The sequence below is a fragment of the Dipodomys spectabilis genome, unplaced genomic scaffold, assembly GCF_019054845.1.
Source record: "Dipodomys spectabilis isolate Male_0828 unplaced genomic scaffold, ASM1905484v1 ptg000085l, whole genome shotgun sequence".
Lineage (NCBI taxonomy): Eukaryota > Metazoa > Chordata > Mammalia > Rodentia > Heteromyidae > Dipodomys > Dipodomys spectabilis.
The window spans coordinates 7,633,874-7,655,394 of NW_024870762.1; the positions used below are offsets into that span (position 1 = coordinate 7,633,874).

The following is a 21,521-nucleotide window of genomic DNA, read 5'->3' on the forward strand; positions in this document are numbered from 1 at the left end:
CCACACACATCACATTCTGCCCACAGTGCCTGTAGATGATGCTTTTGACATAGAAAGGGCAGAGTAGGGACCAGGTGAATTAAAGTTCCAGTCAGTTGGTCTGGGATGCCAGGCCACTAACAGTGTCTAGACTGGAGGATCTGCAACTGGAAAATGGAGACCTCTCAACATCATACTTCATTTTCACCTAGGCCTGCAGAGGACACTTTTTATCCCTCTAAGGAAGCAAGCCCTTGAAATAGATTCCTAGTTCTTGTTCCAGTGATGGGGCTGTCTCCAAGTTAACTTAGAGGATCTCACATTGAATCTGCTTTAGTAGACCTAGTAGATCTAGTTGCTTTAGAAGCTGTAAATCAAGCATCATCTTAATGTACTTTGTTAAAATCAGTAGCTGCTGGATGCAATGGAATCCAAGCTATTTAAGAAGCAAAGATGGGTGGGAATGCCATTCAAGGAGACAAGTCTGGGCAAAACATTAGAGCCGCACCACCTCAACAAAGAAGGCCCTGAGTTCAAACCCTAGGACTGTCAACTTCCCCTCTCACACACAAAAAACAAAAGACCAGCAGATTCAACAAAGATGCCTTACATTTGAATAAGGACATATCTGTAAGGATGATTTTTATTAATGTAGAGTGGAAAATATTGATACTATGTCTAATTAAACCCTTTTAATAATATGAACAAAAAGGCCATGGTTGCATGTGGAATGTGGAGGACAGAAAAGGAGGAGGCCATAGGCTGATAGGTGTATTGATCATCTTGTGGTTCTTGGGGTGGTGTGGGTTCACAGGCATTTATTTGAAATTTTAATTAAAAGATTGTCCCAAGCTTGGGCCAATAAAGGCAAACACAGCCCAAGATTTTTTGGGTACCCTTCTGTTTCTTTTTTTTTTTTTTTTTGGGTCCAGTCGTGGGGCCTGAACTCTGGGCCTGGGCACTATCCCTCAGCTCTTCAGCTCAAGGCTAGCGCTCTACCACTTGAGCCACAGCGCCACTGCCGGCTTTTTTCTTTTTTTGCTTATATGGTGCTGAGGAATCGAACCCAGGGCCTCAGGCTTGCAAGGCAAGCACTCTACCACTGAGCCACCTTCCCAGCCCCCCTTCTGTTTCTTTTACTTGGAACAACTCAGTTTGTTAGTTAAACTTTAGGGTTTCAGCAAATCTCCAGTTTGCATTTTGCCACACAAAAATTGTGTATGTATGCATGCATGTGCACACAGGTGTGTCTTTAGTTTTTTTTTTTTTTTTTTTTATAGCCCAGTGTTCAGAGAATACCATCTTCCTGAAAAGCAGAAGAGACCTAGAAGAGATACGCTCAGAGAATAAAGAGAAACTGAATATAGCCTATGCTGTGAATGTTTAAGAGAGATGTATGTCATAATTGCCACCTGAAGGCACTATGAAATTAAAAACAAATAGCTCTTCGATGATAAATGAACCCTATTCGGTTGTCATTGGTTTTCTCAAATCCAGACCAGAGTATAGATGGAAGCTACACGCCTCTCAGTAAAACCCAAAAGTGTTCTTAATATAGCAGTAGTAGGTGTGTTGCTTCTTTTTTTTTTGGTTGATCATGGGGCCTGAACTCTTGGGCCTGGGCGCTGTCCCTCAGCTCTTCAGATCAAGGCTAGTGCTCTACCACTTGAGCCACAGAGCCACTTCTGGCATTTTTTTCTGCTTATGTGGTGCTGAGGAATCATTGAACCCAGGGCCTCATGCATGCCAGGCAAGTATTCTACAGCCCTGTTGCTTCTTCTTGACAACTGAAAAACAACGGTTCTTTCATTCAAATACACAATTAAGTAGTGTTGGGCACTGCAGCTGAAACTGGCTTGGCGGGACTACAAGGTAACATGGCTTCTGCCCTTGGAAAAGTTACAAGGCAGTGAGGAAGGAGTGAAAAGGAAGTAGAATTCAACAAAAGGTTTGCAGAAAACAAACATTTTGTGTTGTAGGAGATAGTGTGTGTGCAACAGTAGAGGAAAGTTATATGTTCAGTCTACATGTCTTCCTTGTGCCTTTTTGAACATTTACCATTTTCACGTATGTATAGACCTTATATAATAATTTTAGGGAGCTTGACTTGCGGTGTAGCTCAGTGGTAGAACATGTTCCATGGGTCAGCCTGAATTCAATTTTTAAGCCCTTAAAGTCAAGAGTTTCATTTCAAAGTTGAAATTAAAATCTTGAGTGAGGGCCTGGGAATGTGGCTTAGTGGCAGAGTGCATGCCTAGCATGTATGAAGCCCTGGGTTCGATTTCTCAGTACTACATACACAGAAAAAGCCAGAAATGGTTCTCTGGCTCAAGTGCTACCAGAGAGGCTCAGGGACAGTGCCCAGGCCCTAAGACCAAGCCCAGGATTGGCAAAAAAAAAAAAAAAAAATTTTGTTTTTTGTTTTCCCCCAAGCTTAAATGATGATAACTTCTCTTTATTTATTGACTGCCATTACAAAACAACACATAACAAAAAAGTGTTTTCTAGATGTCAGAAGATGTACTCTCTCAATATATTAAGTAAAATGATGTATACTATCAGTATTTCTTTTTATTTGCCAGTACTAGGGTTGGTTTGAATTCAGGGGCTAGAAGCTGTCCCTGAGTTGCTTTGTTTGCTTAAGGCTAGCACTCTACCACTTGAACCACAGTGCTACTTCTAGCTTTTTCTAGTTTCTTGGAAATAAGAGTCTCATGGACTTTCTTGCCCTGGCTTTGAACCACAATCTTCAAATCTCAATCTCCTGAGTAGTTAGGCTTACAGGTGTGCACCACTAGCACTGGGTTCAGTTTTAAAAGTTGAAGTTAGTCAGGTGCCAGTGGCTCATGCCTGTAATCCTAGCTACTCAGGAGGCTGAGATCTGAGGATTAAGGTTCAAAGCTAGGCTGGGCAGGAAAGTCCAGGAGACTCTTATCTCCAATTAATCACCAGAAAACCAGAAGTTGTGCTCTGGCTCCAGTAGTAGAGTGCCCACCTTGATCTGAAGAGCTCAGGGATGGCACCAGGCCCAGAGTTCAAACCCCGTGACTAACCAAAGGAAAAAAAAATTGAAGTGTCTTTAGCATTCTGATCTTATAAACAATATTATTGATGTAGACTATCACTGTCAGCTAGCCTCTTTATAGTAGATAATGCCATAAAAAATGTAGAATCTCAATAAATATGGAAGTCCACAGTAAAAATATTTACATTGGCATACTTAATTATGCTTCCCCTTATTTTGTAAAAGGACTTCAGTCCATTTAAAACAAAATCAAGGTAGCAGCAGTTTAATATATCATAAAAAGAAGAAGGAAATCAGGATGGAAAAAAAGACTAAGAATAAAAGAAATTAAGTCATATATACCATTCTAAAGAGAATAAATGAAGGCTACAGTCTGGTTGTAAAGACTAGCATGGAAACCTTGTTAACTTTTTTTGTTTATTGTTTTTTGCTAGTCCTGGGGCTGGAACTCAGGGCCAGGGAACTGTCCCTGAGCTTCTTTTTGCTTAAAGTTAGCAATCTACCACAGTGCCACTTCCAACTATTTCCATTTATGTGGTACTGAGGAATCAAACCCAGGGCTTCATACATGCTAGGCAAGCAATCTACCACTAAGCCACATTCCCAGCTGGGTCCCCCTGCCTTCCCGCCCTGGCCCCTTGTTAACTTTATAGCTCACCATTTCAGCGAGATGGAAACAACCCAACTATTCAAAAGGACATAGGGGATTATTCATACTATGAGAATTTCTGCTTAAACTCTTCATAAGTATCAACTACCCCAAGGATTTATTTTTTCATAAAATGAGTCCTATAATTCAAAGAAAACAAACCCTCAAATATTTAGTAAGCAATTTATTGGAGAAAATAAAAATCATTTCATCATAAATATTGAGCCTAATCAGTTTTTTTAAAAAGCCATTTTTTCCCCATTGATAAGTTTTGTTTTTACTATTTCTTGTTTAATATTCTGTTGGGTGTTAAGTGGCTCACTCCTGTAATCCTAGCTATATAGGAGAAGGAGGTCTGAGGATTGCCTTTTGAAGCCAGCCTAGGCAGAAAAGTAAGAATCTAATCTCCAAATACTCACCCACCAAAAAGCCAGAAGCGGAGCTGGCTCAAGTGGTAGAGGGTTAGTATTGAGCAAAAGCAGCTCATGGACTGTGTCCAGGTCCTAAATTCAGTCCCTGGGACTGGCAAACACACACACACACACACACACACACACACACCAAAAACAAAACTCTGTTGATCTGTGGTAGATGTGGGGGGGCAATAAACTTTGATTTAGTGAATCCCCTTCTAGATATGTAAGGAAATTGTGTTTGAAAGTATTTATCTACAGTATTACTCATGAAAAGTGAAAAATTAAAAATAACCTAGTGTTCAATAACACATTTGATAAATGATTACTAAAATTTGTGCTAAAGATTAATTTTTAAATGCTCAAAAAAGAAAACTACTTCTTAGAAAGTGTATATGCTTATAATATGTTCATTGTGCATTTCAAAAGCAAGTTAGCAACTGGAAGTGGTAGCTTATGCCTGTAATTCCATCACATACAAGGCAGGAAGAGTGCCAGTTGGAAGCCTGTCTGGGCTATGTGGGGTAAGAGGAGAAAAAAAAAGGGGAGGGGAGGAGGAAGGAGAAAGAAAGGGAGGGAGAGGGAGATACAGAAGGAAAGGGAGAGAGACAGACAGACAGAGACAGAGACACAGAGACAGAGAAGAAAAAGGAGACAGAGCCAGAGAGGGAGGAGGAGGGAGGTGGAGGGAGAGGGAAGATAAAGGAAAGCTAGCAGTGTATGTATCATCTATTACATATGAACACTTGTATGACATGTGAAAGGATTCCCGTAAACATTCAGATGTTAATAGTAGTTACCTCTTTGAAGTGAGATTATGAGTCATTTTTAGTCTTGACTTTTTCCATATTTTCTACATTTAATAGGTACGTTGAACTTAGAATAAAACACTAATTGTAGGTAATTAAGTTATTGTAATTTCCTTCCAGTAGAGGTATAGCTTATGGAGGAGAAAAAAAAAATCCAGAAAATTTTATATCTTGAAGAAAAATTGATTCATTGTACTCCTTCCCCTTTAAAAAAAAAATAACACGAAACCTAACACATTTATGGAAATCTACTTAGGGGCTTCCAAAACTGAAATTATTTCTTTTCATGCAGGAAAGAGAACCTTTGCCTTACAGGAAAAGAAAACTCATGTGTGTGGTATTTAAAAATAGCCTAAGGCTGGCCTGGTGGCTCTTACCTGCAATCTTAGCTACTCAGAAGGCTGAGATCTGAGGATAGCTATTCAAGTCAGCCCAGGCGGGAAAGTGAGACTCTTACGTCCAAATTAATCACCAAAAGGTTGGAAGTGGAGTTGTGGCTCAAATGGTAGAGTGCTAGCTCTGAGCAAAGAAGCTCAGATATAGCGTCCAGGCCCTGAGTTCAGGCCCCAGGACCTGCACGAAAGTAATAGCAACCTATCAGCACTGTTTGTTTGCTGTCCTGGAGCTTGAACTCGGGGCCTGGGCAATGTCCCTGAGCCTCTGTGCTCAAGGTGCTCTACCACTTGAGCCAGAGCGGCGTAGTTTATTGGAGGTAAGAGTCGCTCAGACTTGTCAGATCTCAGCCTAGTAGTTAGGATGACAGACGTGAGCCCCCAGCCACCCCCACCCCGCGCCCCAGCTTCGGTACAATTTATAATTAAGACATGCAGACTTGGGTTACTGCTCCCTAAACGCATCCCACACCCAGCAGTCAGGACAGCTGAATTTCAGCACCGTACGTGTACGGTTTGCCCTGGGTGGCACTTGGGTGTGGACTGTCTACTTAGAAGAATCATTTCCTGCTGTTTTCAGTCTTCGGGTGTTATTAAAATAGGCAACCTCTCTGGACTTCCAGGCTCAGGGAGCCAACTGCTTGGAGCAAAAGCGAAGGAAAACTGGAAAATTCTGGGTCCGACTAAAATATGGATTCTCCCGCCACTCCCCTTTTAAAACTCCCAGGGAGTGTCGAGCGGTTGGAGAGAGGCGATGGAGTGGGGTGGAGCTCGGGGTGGGGTGGGCTTGGGTGGGAGGAGTGCGAAGGGTGGGGGGTAATGGAGTGGGTGGCTGCTGCGCATGCGCGATCTGGAGTGTCCCCGCCGGGTGGGGGGGTCAACGTGGGGAGGGGGGAAAAGAGACCCGCGGGGTCGCGTTCGGTGCCCCTTAAAGACCTTGCAACGACAAGGCAGTTCTGGGGACCGAAGAGCCCGATCCTCGATCTTTCCCGCTGACTGAGCACCGCGATCTGCTTAAGAAGCCGTCAGCAAGCTGAGGACGATTAACACTCCAATCTGACAAACGGACTCAGCCTCCCAGGCAAAGATCATCTTCTGCCCTTCCTTCCAAAAGGCCCGCGGTGGGCCGTGTGAGCACCCCGTGTGCCTACGGAGGAGAAACTTGTGCGAGGCCCGGGCCTGAGGCTTCCTAAGACACCGTGTCTACTTTGATGCACCCACTTTTCTCCTCTAGTTGTTTTCTGGTTCTCTTCGCCGAGGCGCGTCTTTCCGATCCGCAGGTGGCGGCGGTGCCCGTGTTTCCCCGCCTCCCGCAGCCCTGACGTGCGCTTCCGCGTCACAGACAAGGCTCCCGCCCACTATCTATGTTAGGGGAAAAATCTCCCTCGTTCTGCAGGGTGTCAGGATGGCCGAGTGGTCTAAGGCGCCAGACTCAAGCTCAGCTTCCCTGCTTTGGGGATTCTGGTCTCCGAATGGAGGCGTGGGTTCGAATCCCACTTCTGACACAAGCCTTTTTCTTTCTCTACCTTCCGTTTTTGAACATTGATTTGAGCCGTGTACATAACCAAGCGTTCCACTGCATCTATACAACCTTATATACCTGCATGGCTTTTCTTTTTTATGTTTTTTTCAGAGACTCATAGGAACTCGCGATCTGCTTAAGAAACCGCGAGATCTGGGGGGCAAAGAGGCTGAGGTTTACTGGAGGGGGATCTGATCTGGAGCAGGAAAGATGAGGTGTGAGAATCCGGGAACGCTGGGCTGCATGGTTCTCCGCCCGGAGACTGGCCGGGATTCCCTCCAGCTTTTCCCCAGATGCCCGTTCTCCCCTGAAGACGTCCTAAGCGCTTTGCTACCCTTGCACCTCACCACTCTGGCTGACGGTCTGTCGGTCGTGCCATCCCTAGAGAAAAATTAAACCGGCCCTGTGCTCTTCTGTTCCATGTTTCAAAAGTTATGGGATGAGTTCTCACACATGTCCTAAGCCAATCACGCCCGTTCCCACTCGCGCTGCATCTGCTGATAGTCTGAGTTCTTCCGTTGGAAGTGAGCATTGTCTGGAGCTGTGGCTGTGGCTCGGGGATCGAGTGCTTCTTTCCCCTCCCTCCAAAAAAGGCGGGGGGCAAACAAACTTTTGAATGAAGTATTAATCATAGAATGGCAGAAGGTTTGTAAAGTTTTCTTGAAGGCGTGTGACTTTACGTTACCTGATTTAGGCTCTGGGTTCTGTGGATCAAAATGAGTTTTTGTTGTTGTTTTTCAAAATAGCGTGTTTAAATATTTATATAAAAGAGGATTTCTTTGTTGCTTTGTATGTCCCTCCCCCACGATATAACTCCTGTTTTCACTGTATTTGATGTTGGTATGATTTTGGGGAGGGGAAGGGAAAAAACAAACTATTTAAATAGGGGTACAGGTGGACCCATTGCAACAATGAGATGTACAAGACGTTCTGGCAAAAATGAACTTTACAACTTTGGTGGTGGTTGGGGGGGGGAGAGATGGGAAGGGATGGGAAGGGGAAACAAAGGAGGAGGCAACAATGCTTGATAAGAAATGTACTCATTACGTTGCTCGTGTAATTGTAACCCCTCCGTACGATATTTTCACAATTAAAAAAAATAGAGTGTTTTAAGAGCCACCTTTAATATATAATTTGGTTCAAAGGTGCCTCTAAAAGGAATCGAGTATGTAATTGCCAATGATAGGCAGATGGTGAGACAACTTGCAATAAAAAATGAATGCAACGGAGCAGTGCTAGCAATGAATCACAGGAAACCTTGTGGGGGTACAAATACCAGCAGGAAGGCCAGCAGAGCGGGTGATTGTGGTCCAATTACTTTATATTTATATGTGATAGAGGAACAGAACCTATTGAAATTGTTTTAGAAGAAGAGAAGATGAGAGAGAGTGGAGAGGATGAATTTGATCCGGAAACCTTCCACACATACTTGGAAACGACTCAATGAAACCCTTTTCCTCTTTACAATTAATATATGCTAATCAGCTTGTTATTCAGCTCACGCTGGCTGGCAGCTAAGAGGTCGGAGGTCAAAGGACCTCATCAAATGGGGACTGTTGATGGGGACTTTGCAGTGTCTGGAGGAGAGAGTAGCATATAACAATAGGACATGAAAGTATCAACTAACAGAGCCAACAACACTCTGTCACCTCTTACAGATTCCTTCTGGTCCCACCTCTTAATATATAGGGATTACATTTTCACAGGAGTTTTGATAAGGCCCCATTATCTAATTGTTTATTGGTTCCAACACGTACAAAAGGGCAGGAAGAATTTCTTAATGAGACAGTACCCCAGAAGAAGTGAGGGAAGCTTCCCAGAACTATCCCAGTGACATACTTCCCAGGGAATGGGAACAAGAAAGAATATTTCCTGAGAAAGTTGTAGGCAATAAGAATGCCTTGATTTTAAAAGTGTGTCTGCTGCTATGTTCTGACCATTCTCAGAACTCTATTTTTCTCTTTGATCCAGTAGAGCTACTACATGCACCAAACAATATAGTGAAATTATATATTAAAATGTCCCTATGAGTCCAGAGCAAGTAGCTCTCATCTAAGATATGATTTGGGTAATCATTAATCCTACTTTGGTGATATTATTGACTTTGTAGTCCTCTACTCTTTTTTTAATGTTTTATTTTTTACGATATTGAGCCTCAATTCCTCATATATGCTAAGCATTACCAGGAATGAAATTTTAATACGTTACAATATGCGTGAATCTTAAAAAATGTTTTCCTGAGATAGACACAAAAGGACAAATATTGTATAATTCCTCTTATATAAAACATCAAGAATAGACAATTGTATAAAGATGGAAAATAGATGAGTGGTAGGTGAACAGGGGCTGAAGGAATTAGAAGTAATTGCTTGGCTAGATTGTTGTGATAGTTGTTCAAGTCTGTGAGTAATTAATGCCATTGAATATGTGTGTATGTGTGTGTATATATATATATATATATATTTTTTTTTTTTTTTCTCAAGTACTTGGGTTTGAACTCAGATCTTTACCTTAACCCAGCTGGCACACTACCATGGAAACTGCAGACCAATTTTCTTTTTTTATATATTTATTTATTTTTATTATAGAGGTAATGTACAGAAGAGTAATGATTCAGACCAGTTTCTTGCTGGTCATTTTGGAGATGGACTTTCTCACTCAGACTTTCCCTCCAAATCTGTAGCTTAGATTACAGTTGTGAGCCACGAAGCCCAGCTAATACCATTTTTACATTTAAATTATTAAATTGGCAATTTTATGTTATATATGTGTATATATATATACACACACACACGAAACTCTACCATGTTCATAGGCAAAAATCTATTGGTTGATTAACTGACTGTAGTTCTGGGATCAAACCAATGTTTTATCATTGAACTACACCCACAGCTCCACAAACCCTTGATTTAAACATTGAACCTGTGCCCCCTAAAATAATATATCTTGGCTTACTTTTCTTTTTCTTTCTTTTTTTTTTTTTTTTTTTTTTCAGGTAAGGGGTAGGTTTATTCAGTAGACCTGCTGGGACCAGGCCAGGTTGGCACTCTGCGCGGCTGGGAAAGGCCTGGGAAAGAGAGCTGGGAAAGAGAGAGAGCTGGGAAAAAGCTAGAAAAGAGCTAGAAAAGAGAAGAGAGAGCTGGGAAAGAGCTGGGAAAGAGAGGTGGGAAAGAGAGAGCTGGGAAAGAGAGTTGGCTTACTTTTCTGATTTACCAATTATTAACTGTGTAGCTTTGTACAAAATAAATAAATTTAAAAAGTGTACCTTCCTAAGCCTCAGTTTCTCCTCTCTAAAATAGGAACATTAACAAATGTCTTGTAGTGTTATGTGGAAACATGCCTTTAATGTGTGTATTCAATGAACACTAACCTCTGCTGGTGTCAAGTTTGGGAATGACTGGCTTTTAGGTTTTAGGTATCAAACCCAGGGCCTCAGAGAGGGACATTATCAATGACCTACACTTGGAGCTGGTGGTCTTTATTATTATTATTATTATTCTCAGGGTCTTGCTTATTTCTTTTCATAGGTCTTGAAGCAAATTTTAATACTTGAAATCTTTTTTTCTTCTCAGTATTAATCAGATTTTATCAAAGTAGTAGAAAGGAAATTTCCTGTGGACAGGCCCTTTTTTTTTTCTTGTTCACTTGCAAAGCACTTGCCACCCAACAGGAATTTCCTATGTATTGGTTAATAATTGTTATTACTCTTTTTTGTGAACCAGCAGTCAGGTGAGAATAACCAGAAGGGTAAGGAAAATGTTGTAAGTGAAAATTTAAGTATCGTCCAAATTGCTTCATTCTTTAAGAATCAGATCCAAATGGTGATAGGCAAAAAAAGCTCCCGACCACGAAGGGACTCGAACCCTCAATCTTCTGATCCGGAATCAGACGCCTTATCCATTAGGCCACGCGGCCAAGCGATGAGGAAGTTAGATCACGTAAGACCCAAACAAATGTAACAAAGGTGGGGGAGGGGACTTTCCAACGCTGATTGTGAAGATCTGGCTTGATTTAAAAAACAAAACAACTTACTTTAATTAAATTTTACTTAAAGTTAACCATTTAAAGAACCATCTAAAACAGGTTTCAGGAACTATTATCATTACTTAGATAATTGTTTAAATGTGAACCTGATGAAGTCTTGGACTAAGGAATGACTTGAGAGAGAAGGTCAGAAGAAAGATTCTCAGGTCAAAGATCAAGTTGCCATTGTCACACAACCGTTCAGAAAAGGAGACAGAGGAAAAGGAAAATCATCCTGATTTTTGGAGGATAGGATTCCGAAAGGAATATAACCTGGAAACTTCAGAGATGGTTTGGCTGGAAAACGCAAGATTAACCCAAGACTGGAAAATAAAGAAGTTATAATATTATAATAAAGAGCGAATGGCTCTTTTTTTAGATGTTTTCATGGAGCTTGAATTACTTCTGTGCTTGGCTTGGCAACTTCTCATGTTTGATTTGCTCTTGACAAGATGTCCACTGATACACTATGGTTTAATCCACAGAGCAATAGTTTTGTGGGGTGGAATCCTGTGGTCATCAAATATGGATAGCTTAGAAAGATGTAACATATCCAGCCCTAGAAGTAAAGCCATGATACCACCATTTACATAGTCTTGGTTTCTTGATAATCTCAAGCTATTTAAAACAAAATGAAACCAGAGCCAAATTTCTTTCCTTCCTACACTTTTACCCACAGACTTTTCCTCATCTCCTTCCATTTTGTTTTTCTCCTGGTAGTTTCTCCTGTAGTATTTTTGAAGGCAAAGATGAACTTCATTATCTCTGAACTTTTCTGTCAACATTTTAAATGTGTCTACTATGGATTTTAACTTCTCACTGAAGGCTAAACCCTAAAATTATTAATCAAGGAGAGACCACAGAGTGGGAGTAGGGGATATCTCAGTGTAAGCACAAAATATGAAATAATAACCTGCGTTTCCCTGCCACTCAGAGATCTGTACATTCCTGAGCACAAAAAGAGGAAAAAACATCCCAATTCATTTTAGAAAAACATCTTAACCTTGATTCTAAAAGCTGCATTAGAATGAATGCAGCAAATAATTGAGACCAGGCAAGTTTCAGTAGCTTTTCACCAGAAAGAGGATGACATCAATTTGTGTGCTTGTAGATGGGGATAGTAATTTGTGCCTCAGAGTACAAAGTCGGCTTAAGATGCTTAAACTTAGAAAATCTGGGGTTAATGTTTTCCATTGGTATTTCATCAGCCAGTTGCTCAAGATTCTGACACACCAACACTTTATGACAGGCAAGACCATAAGGACCATTGCCTTCTGCTTCCATACTTTAGAACATGGGACTTTCCTTAACCTCTAGTACTTGGAGGAAACCCAGGGGCCATGGCAATCCAGGGCATTCTGACTGGAAATATCTAGAGATCATTGGGAGATTTTTCAGGCTCATTTATTTCTAAGCTCACATGATAAAATGCACTAACACAAGATTCCCAGGCCTTCTTTTGGAGAGGTTGTAAATGCTCCAGGATGATACCAGGAAAAAAAATGTTTTAATTATGTTTCTTAGGTAATTTATCCACTGACCACTATACCACAGTTGGATGAGCGGTCGGAAATGCCCGGTGTTTGCATCGAGTGTGGGTAGTGGGGTGTCAAGGACCCCTGGAATCAGCACAGAGCTTTGTAACGATAATCATAGTTGCAGATGAAGCCTTTAAAAAAAAAAAAAAGGAAAAAAGCCTTCCTTTGGCGTAACTTCCGATGCCGCGAAGGCTTCCTCCGGAAGGGGGCGCCATAACCACGGGTGCGGCCGTGCGCCTTTCTTTCCCGCGCGCGTCTCGGTGGTTCTCAGCACCCGAGCCTCGGAGCCCGGGGAGACGCACTCAGTCCACGCGGGTTCTCGAACCCGAGATGCAGCGCGGGAACTCTCTGGAGCCGTCACTGCGGGCGGGCGGGCGGCAGCCGATCTTCAGTCCGTCCCCACCCCCCACGCATCTTCCCCCTCTTAATGTATCCAATCCCCACGGCAGCGTTTAAATACTTTTCTGCTTATTATTATTATTATTATTATTCCTCTTCCCTCCATTTAAAAAGCAGAGATCACCATCTCAGCCCTCCCCGAGGGGTGACCAAGCCAGACAATCTCTTGTCCCCCTACCCGAAAGCAGCCATCCAGACAGGCTGAGGCCCTGGGGGATCCCGGAGCTAGAACAGAGACTTTCGGTACGAGGCAGTATGTAGTTATACAGGACTCAAAGATTGAATTTGGCATCGTGGAGCGTAGCCTGCCTATTGGTTGTAACAGGTCATAGAAGAATTTGGAGGCAGCCCGTGTCGTGAGGGGGTGTAGCTCAGTGGTAGAGCGCGTGCTTAGCATGCACGAGGCCCCGGGTTCAATCCCCGGCACCTCCACTTTTTCCAAACTCAACGTTTGCAGAGAAATCCAGGGCTGTTTCTCTCTTGTTTGACTAGTTTGATTTTTTTTTTTTCCCCGTCCTGGATCAGTTCCAGTTCACATGGAAGGAAAACGGAAACAATCCAGTATTCTTTTGCTTTTAGTACAGAAGCGTTTGTGCTCTAGGGGCTGGGCACTCCCTGGGGGGAGGGAGGGGAACTGTGATCACTGGCAGGAAACAGACGAACCCCGACTGGAAGCGAGGATTTGTTCGGGATTCAAGACTTTCCCCCCACCTACCCGCCGTCCCCCTCCTGCCCCCCGCCCCCAAACAAGCAATGCACCCGATTAACAAACCCAATCACATTCGTTATCCTTATCACCATTATGAAAGAACAAGAAATATGGCTTGCAAGATCCATAGGAAATTCTGTTAACAACCCTTAGTTTGTGGAGCAGCTCCTGAAGACAGGAAAACTGATCCCCCACTACCATCTTCCCATCTCAACTTTCCCTCCTAACATTCTCCACCCCGTTTCCCCTCTCTTCCCTCCCTCCTCCACCCCATTTTGGCACTCTACGTGCATTTCTTTTTCACTCGGTGTTACTGTTCCTGATTCTACTCAGAGTAAATTTTAGTGTCATGTAAGGTTCAGATCTAAATAGAAACCTGTGACAGTGTTCATTAACTTCAGGCCTTTGGTCCTGCCTCATTGGAAGAAGCAAGCACTTGGTTCAGATCGTTTTAAAAGAGGAGACAAGATGGGTGGGACTGTTGGAGAGGGTGACACTGATCGAGATGCCTTTGTTATATGGGACCTATTTTGTGCAATTGCATAAGAAAATTAAAAATTTTTTGAAGACAGGAGGGGAATGTAAAAAAAAAAAAAACACCTAATAATACACACTTTGATTCTCACCTCTTTCCTGATCGAAGGGCCCAGACACACATGTGATCCTTTGACACATATTTCCTATGCATAACCCTGGTAAGAGCCCATTACTGGGCCACCTGTAAAGCTTAAGGACACAAACTCTAGCGTTCTGGATTCTTAAGGACGGTCGAATCAGAACAGGCCTTGGGGAAGGCAGTTCACAACTGTTCTGGCAGATAATACTGGGAGCTTGGATAAACGGTGTGGACTTAATGCCCATAGAGACATGTATAAAAGTCAAGGGAGACCCAGGGCTAACTATGAAAAAGGATGCAATGGAAGAGGAGAGGGCGTGAGGTTAATTGGGATACATTGTATACACGTCACCAGGAAACCTCCCATTGTAAAATGAATGTATGCTAATTAAAATGAACATTGATTTTGGCTTTTACCTTTTCTGCATCTCTGGAGATAATCATGGACAGGTTTTCTGTTTGTTTGGTTTCTTTGGCCTGGATGCTGTCCCTGAGCTCTTTTGCTCAACTCCACTTCCAGCTTTGTTTATTGATATACGTATGCATTTACTTATTTATTTGGTGTTTAACTGGAGATACATAGTTCACAGACTTTCTTGTACTGGCTGGCTTCAAACTGTGAGCTTCCTATCTGAAACTCCTGAATAGCTTCCATCACCAGCACCTGGGCCCAGGGACAGTTTTACTGTATTTGTCAAGTTGATGGACCGTATTAATGTCTTTCCTAACTGTGAATGATCTTTGCAATTTTGGAATAAACCCCACCAGGATGTCCTGGTTATTATTTTTAATGTGTGACTGAATTCCATTTTCTATTTCCTTTAAGCTCTAGGCATTCAATGTCTTATGTGAAATGAGCCTGTAGTTTTCCATTTCATCATTTGAGCAAACAGAAAAGTTATGATAAACACTAAATGCATTTTATAAAGTAAATTGAAATTTACTTTATAAACAGCATCTGTTTTTGTCCTCTCTCCTCATCTGGGAACTAATATCTCTATACCTGTCTCCCTCTCATCCTACGTTAGACTTTGTGACTCTTTATGAAGCGGGGTAACAGAGGGGAGAGTGCGGACTGTGTTTGCATGTGAGTGCAGAGTGACCGAGTGGGAAGACCCCTGTAGTACGAATGGAGGGCCTTTCCATCTAGAAGGTCAGTGATTTGGTTCTCTGCGAGGCTGGTCCCCGGATCCAGCTTGCGATGGAAAACAAAAACAAAAACAAAACAAAACCAAACAAGAAAAACCCACAAAAAACAGCGAAATGAAATCACTCAAAAAGCAGTTTTCTGCTTTGAATGTATTCCCGAGAGCAGGGCTGCGTCAGGGGGGTGTAGCTCAGTGGTAGAGCGCGTGCTTAGCATGCACGAGGCCCCGGGTTCAATCCCCGGCACCTCCAATGTTTTCCTGCCATCCATGGTGTCCCCCGCCCGCCTTCCTGTCACTGCGTTATTCTTTCCCCTCGCTCACACAGAACACAAGATCCATCTATTTCCCAACCTCTGCCCCGCTTTTACTCGCGCTCGGGCATCACGCAGCGCGGCTGCGTTCTTAAAGACCGAGCCAGAACACAAAGGCAAAGCCCTAACTGCAACGAGGCGCCAACTGGACAAGCAGGTTCGTCTCCGGTGGCATTAGGTTAAAAAAAAAGTTGAAAAGAAAAGATACGGATGGGAAGATTGAGCCCGAGGAACAGCCCAAGCTCTCAAACATGTCTCTTAGTCCCTTTTGTCTTTCTGAGCCCAGGCTGTCCGCGATCACTCTTTGCAAGGCTGCGCAAGTCGAAGAAACGTGGACCCTTGCAGGGCGGGAAGACCAGCAGGTGATTTTCCTCGAGGAAGGTTAGGGGCAGCGCGCTTCGGCGCCGGAATGGCTCCGTCGGGACGCGCCTGGAGCTGGAGGTCATCAAAGCCCACAGCTCCACGTCCAGTGTGGTTCTGGACCGAGAATTTCTGACTTTCCTACACGATTCACAGGCTTAATTTTATCTAAGACAGCTGCGCCCTCTATAGGAAAGGGATATTTCAGATGCTTGATCTGGGAGCTTGTTCAAAGGGCCAGCTCAGCTCCAAGTTAGCTCTCAAGAGTGCCCAGCACCTTTTATTTGGGCTGTCAGGTGAGTCCTCCATGCCAGAAAATTTAAGAAGCGCTAGCTTGAATGCCATGACTTAAAGGGATGGATCATATCTGTGGCTGTGTCTAATCTTATAAAGAAAAAAAAATTGTGCAAATGAGTTTGTGTTGCTGAATTATTTTTTTTTTTAATTTCCGGAATCACTATATATGAATGGAGATGAAATAAAGTATTTGTTTTCTTTTAGATTTTTTTTTTAAAAATAAATCTTGTGCTCACTTCTAATGTGAACTGGGAAGTGAGGTGTCTTTGTACTTTGCCTCATTGTAAATAGGAAAAGTTGTCAGAACTCAGAGCTGCCTTCCCACCAGCCCCCACCGACTCTTAAGGACTTGTTTGTATTAACAAAAGGTCTTTAAACAGTGGTAGATTTTTACTTTCTGTGTCTTCCATGTAAGTTTGAGGGCCAAGGCAATAAACCTTGGATTCTAAGAGTCATGGAAAACATGCACTTGTTTGTGTATCACAACCATCAGTAAATAAGTTCTTGATCTCAAATTAGTCTTATTTTACTTTTTCTATGTAATCACAGTAGTGGGCTGATAGTAGGGAAATGAGGGAACTTGACTTGGCAGTTTTGGAAGGGATCTGCACATGCGCAAAGCTGCCATTCTATGGTTTTAAGAATGTGTATAAGATGCAACCCATATACATGAAGTCTTAGGTAGGAGTATTTTTGCACAAAGTTCAGGCTAAGGACAAATATTTTCCACTGAGCAGGTGCCTCAGTTTGGTTAAAAGTGGTCCAGAGTTTTTGTACCTCTAGGGAAAAGACCTAACTGCAAACTAACCACTAACTACTCACAAGGAAGAGTGATTGTGTTTTTAATTTTGTTTTGTTTTTCCTTAGTACAAGGGATTGAACCCAGAATTTGGGGCATAATACCATCCAGCTGTGAAACCTCTCCAGAGGGTTTTTGTTTTTTTAAGAGTTTTTTTTTTTTTCAAATGGCAGAGGCATATAAAGCAATATGTTTCTAAGAGTCAAATACAGCCAGTTATAATCAGAAAATTCTCAAGAGGATGGTGTATGTGAAATGCTAAAGCACAGACTAGAAGCATGCTCCAGGTTAAAATAATGTGATGGGAAAAAGACCTTAGGATGGCTTATTCACGGCTGACTATAAACTAGGAATGGTATTTATTTTATATTTAACTTAGTTTTCTCCTATTATATCTATAAAGACAGAGAAGGGCATGGTGTAAGGAACTTAAAAGTAACTGAATTAAAATCAAGAAGAGACAATTATTTCGATTTAATCATCAAAGACTTAAAGATGGTCACTAATTCACGCTTTTGCCAAAAAACGTCACTAATTCTTGTTTTTGGAGTACCTTGCTGGCATCTCGGGGGTATAGCTCAGTGGTAGAGCGCGTGCTTAGCATGCACGAGGCCCTGGGTTCGATCCCCAGTACCTCCAGTGTTGTCTAGAGTCCATTAATTTGGTAGCAACTATATTATCCGTCTGTTATTCTCTCCAAACAATTCTTGCAAGTCATTTAATTTTCCGTTACATAATAGTCACTGTTTAACTACAAAATTTTTGACGAATGAGGAAAAAAAGCAGCCCAAATCTAGTAGACAGAACTAGTAGTTCTTCAGGTCTGCTAGCAAACCTCCAGTCCGAAATGACAAGAGATTGAATTCCAGAGTCCAAAATCAGTCTGGAGGAAAGTTCATTTGTTTTTTGTAAAGACAAATAAGGAACTTGATTCTCCCAATCATAATAGGTTCTTTCCTCTTTTTGCTTCCCCCCGCCTTTTTCAGAAGTTTTAAAGTGTATATTGATTAACTTCAGCGTACTTTAATTAACTGAGGGTTTTCTACATGTGTATATAAAATGTATAACTATCTCCTCTATTACATTTCCCTTATCCCATTCCCTTCCTTGCTTTCCCCTAGTTCTTTCATATCGCTAGTTGTCTGCCTTTACTTCATGTCCTCCCCCCACCAGATTACATCTGAGAGAAAATATATGTATTTATCCTTGCGGAGCTCATTTCCCCTAACAAGGTAATGTCAGCCAATGGAGCTTTTTCAACCTCACTCTTTTCCACAGGAAAACAAAAACAAAACAAAAAACCAAAGACGGCTGAACAGTGTGTCTATGCGTGATGTGGTGTGTTGTGGGGTGGGGTAGGGTGGGGTTAGGTGAGCTGCTGGGGTTTAAGTTAAGAGTGGATCAATATTGTTTTCTGTCCCTGGGAAGGTTCAGGCCTCACAAACCGGAGAAGAAAAAAAGAAAACTAAGGAAATCGAAAATGTTTTGGGGAGGAAATCTTCTAAATCTTAAATCTGAAGCGATCATGGGAAATAATCATTCTGAAAGCATCCCATTTTCTGCAATGGGGAATTGTGCTTTAAAACTGCCCAGACATATTGATGGTTTTTATTAAACATTTGCTTTACAAGTGGCCCTTGTTCACAGCAGCAATTCTTTTCCCCCTGAAAATTCTTGAAATTGTTGCCATTATTACTGAACAAAAGGAATGCGACTTGCCCGCACTTTTGAATGGGGAACATAGATTTTCTAATGTTGTAGAGTTTTCAAACTACAACTTAAGACCCTACCTACATTGGTGAGCTGGAGGTGTGTGGCTGGGTGGAAGGATTTGCTCACCTGATACCCCAACAACTTGGGGGGGGGCGGAGGGAGAAAGTAAACAACTAACTGGTAGAGATTTAAGACTTGCCTACATCTAAAAGCTATCTAAGGCGGATGTTCTTGTTATTTTAAATGCACAGTTGATTTAAATAAAGTAAAATTCTCAAATCTTACTTACCTGCCCTAGATCACAGAAAACAGGGTTGCCCTGGCTGTGTTGGGGTTTCCGTAGTGTAGTGGTTATCACGCTCGCCTCACACGCGAGAGGTCCTCGGTTCGAAACCGAGCGGAAACAAGGACTTTACCCTTTTAGGATAGTGTCACAATTCGAGCTCTAAATTTAAACACCAATAACTAAGATGGTGGGAGTGACTCATTCTGTTCTTTTCTTCTTTTTCTACAGATAGGTAGATAGCTAGACAGATAGATGGATAGATCATCTTGCTCTCTTCTTCCCTCTTTGTGCTGGGGATTTAATCCAGGACCCTGACCATATTAAAGCACTTTACCACTGAGTACAGTCATGTTTCCTTTCAATAACATGAACAGAAGCATTGCCTTTTGTATCACTATGACAAACATCTGGGACCATAATTTATACACACACACACACACACACACACACACACACACACACACACACACACACATTTAACATCTCACAGTTCTGGAGGCTGAGAAGTCTCAAATCAGGGCTCCAGCGTCTAGAGTCTTATGAAACTCTTTCTGCTGTTTCCACATGTACTCAGAGGTGGAAGAACAGAAAGGAGCAACAAAACAAAATATTGCAATGTGAGGACAGACCCCCCATACCCTTATCTCTTCTTAAGAGCCCTACCTTTTAATAATAGTACGGGGGTGGGGGTGGGTGGGGGGGTGGGGGGGACACCCTAATTTTACATGGGACACATTCAGGCCACGGTAATACATACTGATTTGGGTATGGATTCTTTGATTAAACATTCCTTAAGAACTATATATAATTTGTTGCTTCTAGCAGTAGTTTTTTTCTAGTCCTTTTTATGGTGTATCTCATTGTATAAACACTATGCAACATAATGTACTATTTTATTCTATTAATGTACATTGAGTGCTCCTAGGGTTTTTTGTTTGATTGTTTGTTTTTGTTTTGATAGAAAGTCTAACTCAATTACAAATAGGCCTGTGAACATCTTTCAAGGGAAATGCTCACAAATTTTTCTTGGGCCAAAAGTTATAGGCTTATTTAGTTTTAGCCTATATTTTCAAATATACTTTCCCCAGTGTAGAGTTATAAGTTTCTCAGAAATTTGTAAACATTCCAGGCTCAACCACACTTGATATTGTCAGTTCTAGGATAGGTGATTCTAGTGAAAGCAGATACTATTTTATTATATTTTAAGTTCACATTTTCTTCATGTAAACCTTTATATTGCTTATAGCTATTTAGAATTACACCCTCCCCCTTTGGTGAAGTGCATATTAATCTGTCCATTCTAATTAAAATTTGAGGGTTTTTTTAATTTGCATTTTTAGGACTTCTGAGTATATTACAGACAAGAATACAAATGTACTCTTGTAAAACACAAATAAAATGTTGAGACTATGAAATCTCCTTCCAGATTGAGGTTGAAGATCTAAGACAAAGTTCTGTCCCAGGAAGTGGCGCTGTAGCTCAAGTGGTAGAGCACTCGCCTTGAGCTGAAGAGCTGAGGGACAGCGCCCAGGCCCAGAGTTCAAGCCCCACAACTGACAAAAAAAAAAAAAGTTCTGTCCCAACAACTTTCTTTGTGGTTGGGGGAAAATATCCCCAAGTAGTTTGCCTTGGAAGTGGACTAACAGGGTGGAATATTTTAGGGGCAGAAACATATTTGTTTGGAAATTGCCTAGAGACAATCTTTCGAAAACTACCCATTGTGATATTTTCATACATTCATACATTCATATTTTCATACATCCACCTATCTATTACTACTTTACTCACACTTTTGAAAATGTATTTTGTGCCAGGTGTTGGTGGCTCACACTTATAAACCTAGCGACTCAGGAAGCTGAGATTTGAGAATCAAGGTTTGAAATCAACTTGAGTGCCCAAATCCCAGAATGAAGGCATAGCTCTGTAAATGGAAAAGGCAGTAGGAGACCCTGAGTACAATCCCCAGTACCAGCATAAATAAACAAAAATATATGTTTCATGGAAAGAAACACATTATAATTCCCATTTCTAATGCCTGGGTTTTTTGCACCATTCAGAGTGAATGTATCAGCATAAGAAAGACAAGTAAAAGGAAGAAAATAATGGAAAAGGATTGAGTCACTTGAGATTTCTTCAATGGGAAGACAAAAAAAAAAAAAAGAAGGTGCAAATAACATGCCAAATAATCCTCTATTCGTTTCTTGCTGCATCATTGAAAGTAAAGCAGAGGTGTAGAATATAGCTTTGTGGGTTTTTTTGGGGGGGTGTGGTGTTTATTTATTTATTTATTTGCTGGTCCTGGGTTTGCTGACGGGTTCCCGTCAAATCTGGTCCTTAACATTCCGATTGAACAAACCATAACCACAGCAACTATGAAGCATTTTAAGCAGGAAAAAGCAAAGTTTCTCTAATTGCTCAGTGTCTCGGGCTAAGAGATAATCTGGAAGAAATCAGAAGAATCGGAACTTGATTTCTTGCCAAACGCCGTGGGAGACACTTCACACCTCCTTTCAACTGTTTTCAAGCCACAGAT

The 21,521-nt window shown here is 41.8% G+C and overlaps 6 non-coding genes across 6 annotated transcripts; 5 read left to right on the plus strand and 1 right to left on the minus strand.

Annotated features, from left to right (window-relative positions):
• Nucleotides 1–6,666: 6,666 nt before the first annotated feature.
• Trnal-caa lies at nt 6,667–6,772 on the plus strand. Its single transcript has 2 exons — nt 6,667–6,704; nt 6,727–6,772. It is a non-coding gene; the product is annotated as a tRNA-Leu (tRNA).
• Nucleotides 6,773–10,631: 3,859 nt separating this feature from the next.
• On the minus strand, nt 10,632–10,704 carry Trnar-ccg. The gene has a single exon. It is a non-coding gene; the product is annotated as a tRNA-Arg (tRNA).
• Nucleotides 10,705–13,109: 2,405 nt separating this feature from the next.
• Nucleotides 13,110–13,181, plus strand: Trnaa-agc. Its single transcript has one exon. It is a non-coding gene; the product is annotated as a tRNA-Ala (tRNA).
• Nucleotides 13,182–15,400: 2,219 nt separating this feature from the next.
• Trnaa-agc lies at nt 15,401–15,472 on the plus strand. The gene has a single exon. It is a non-coding gene; the product is annotated as a tRNA-Ala (tRNA).
• A 2,084-nt stretch (nt 15,473–17,556) lies between these two features.
• On the plus strand, nt 17,557–17,628 carry Trnaa-agc. Its single transcript has one exon. It is a non-coding gene; the product is annotated as a tRNA-Ala (tRNA).
• A 1,407-nt stretch (nt 17,629–19,035) lies between these two features.
• Nucleotides 19,036–19,108, plus strand: Trnav-cac. The gene has a single exon. It is a non-coding gene; the product is annotated as a tRNA-Val (tRNA).
• Nucleotides 19,109–21,521: the final 2,413 nt, after the last annotated feature.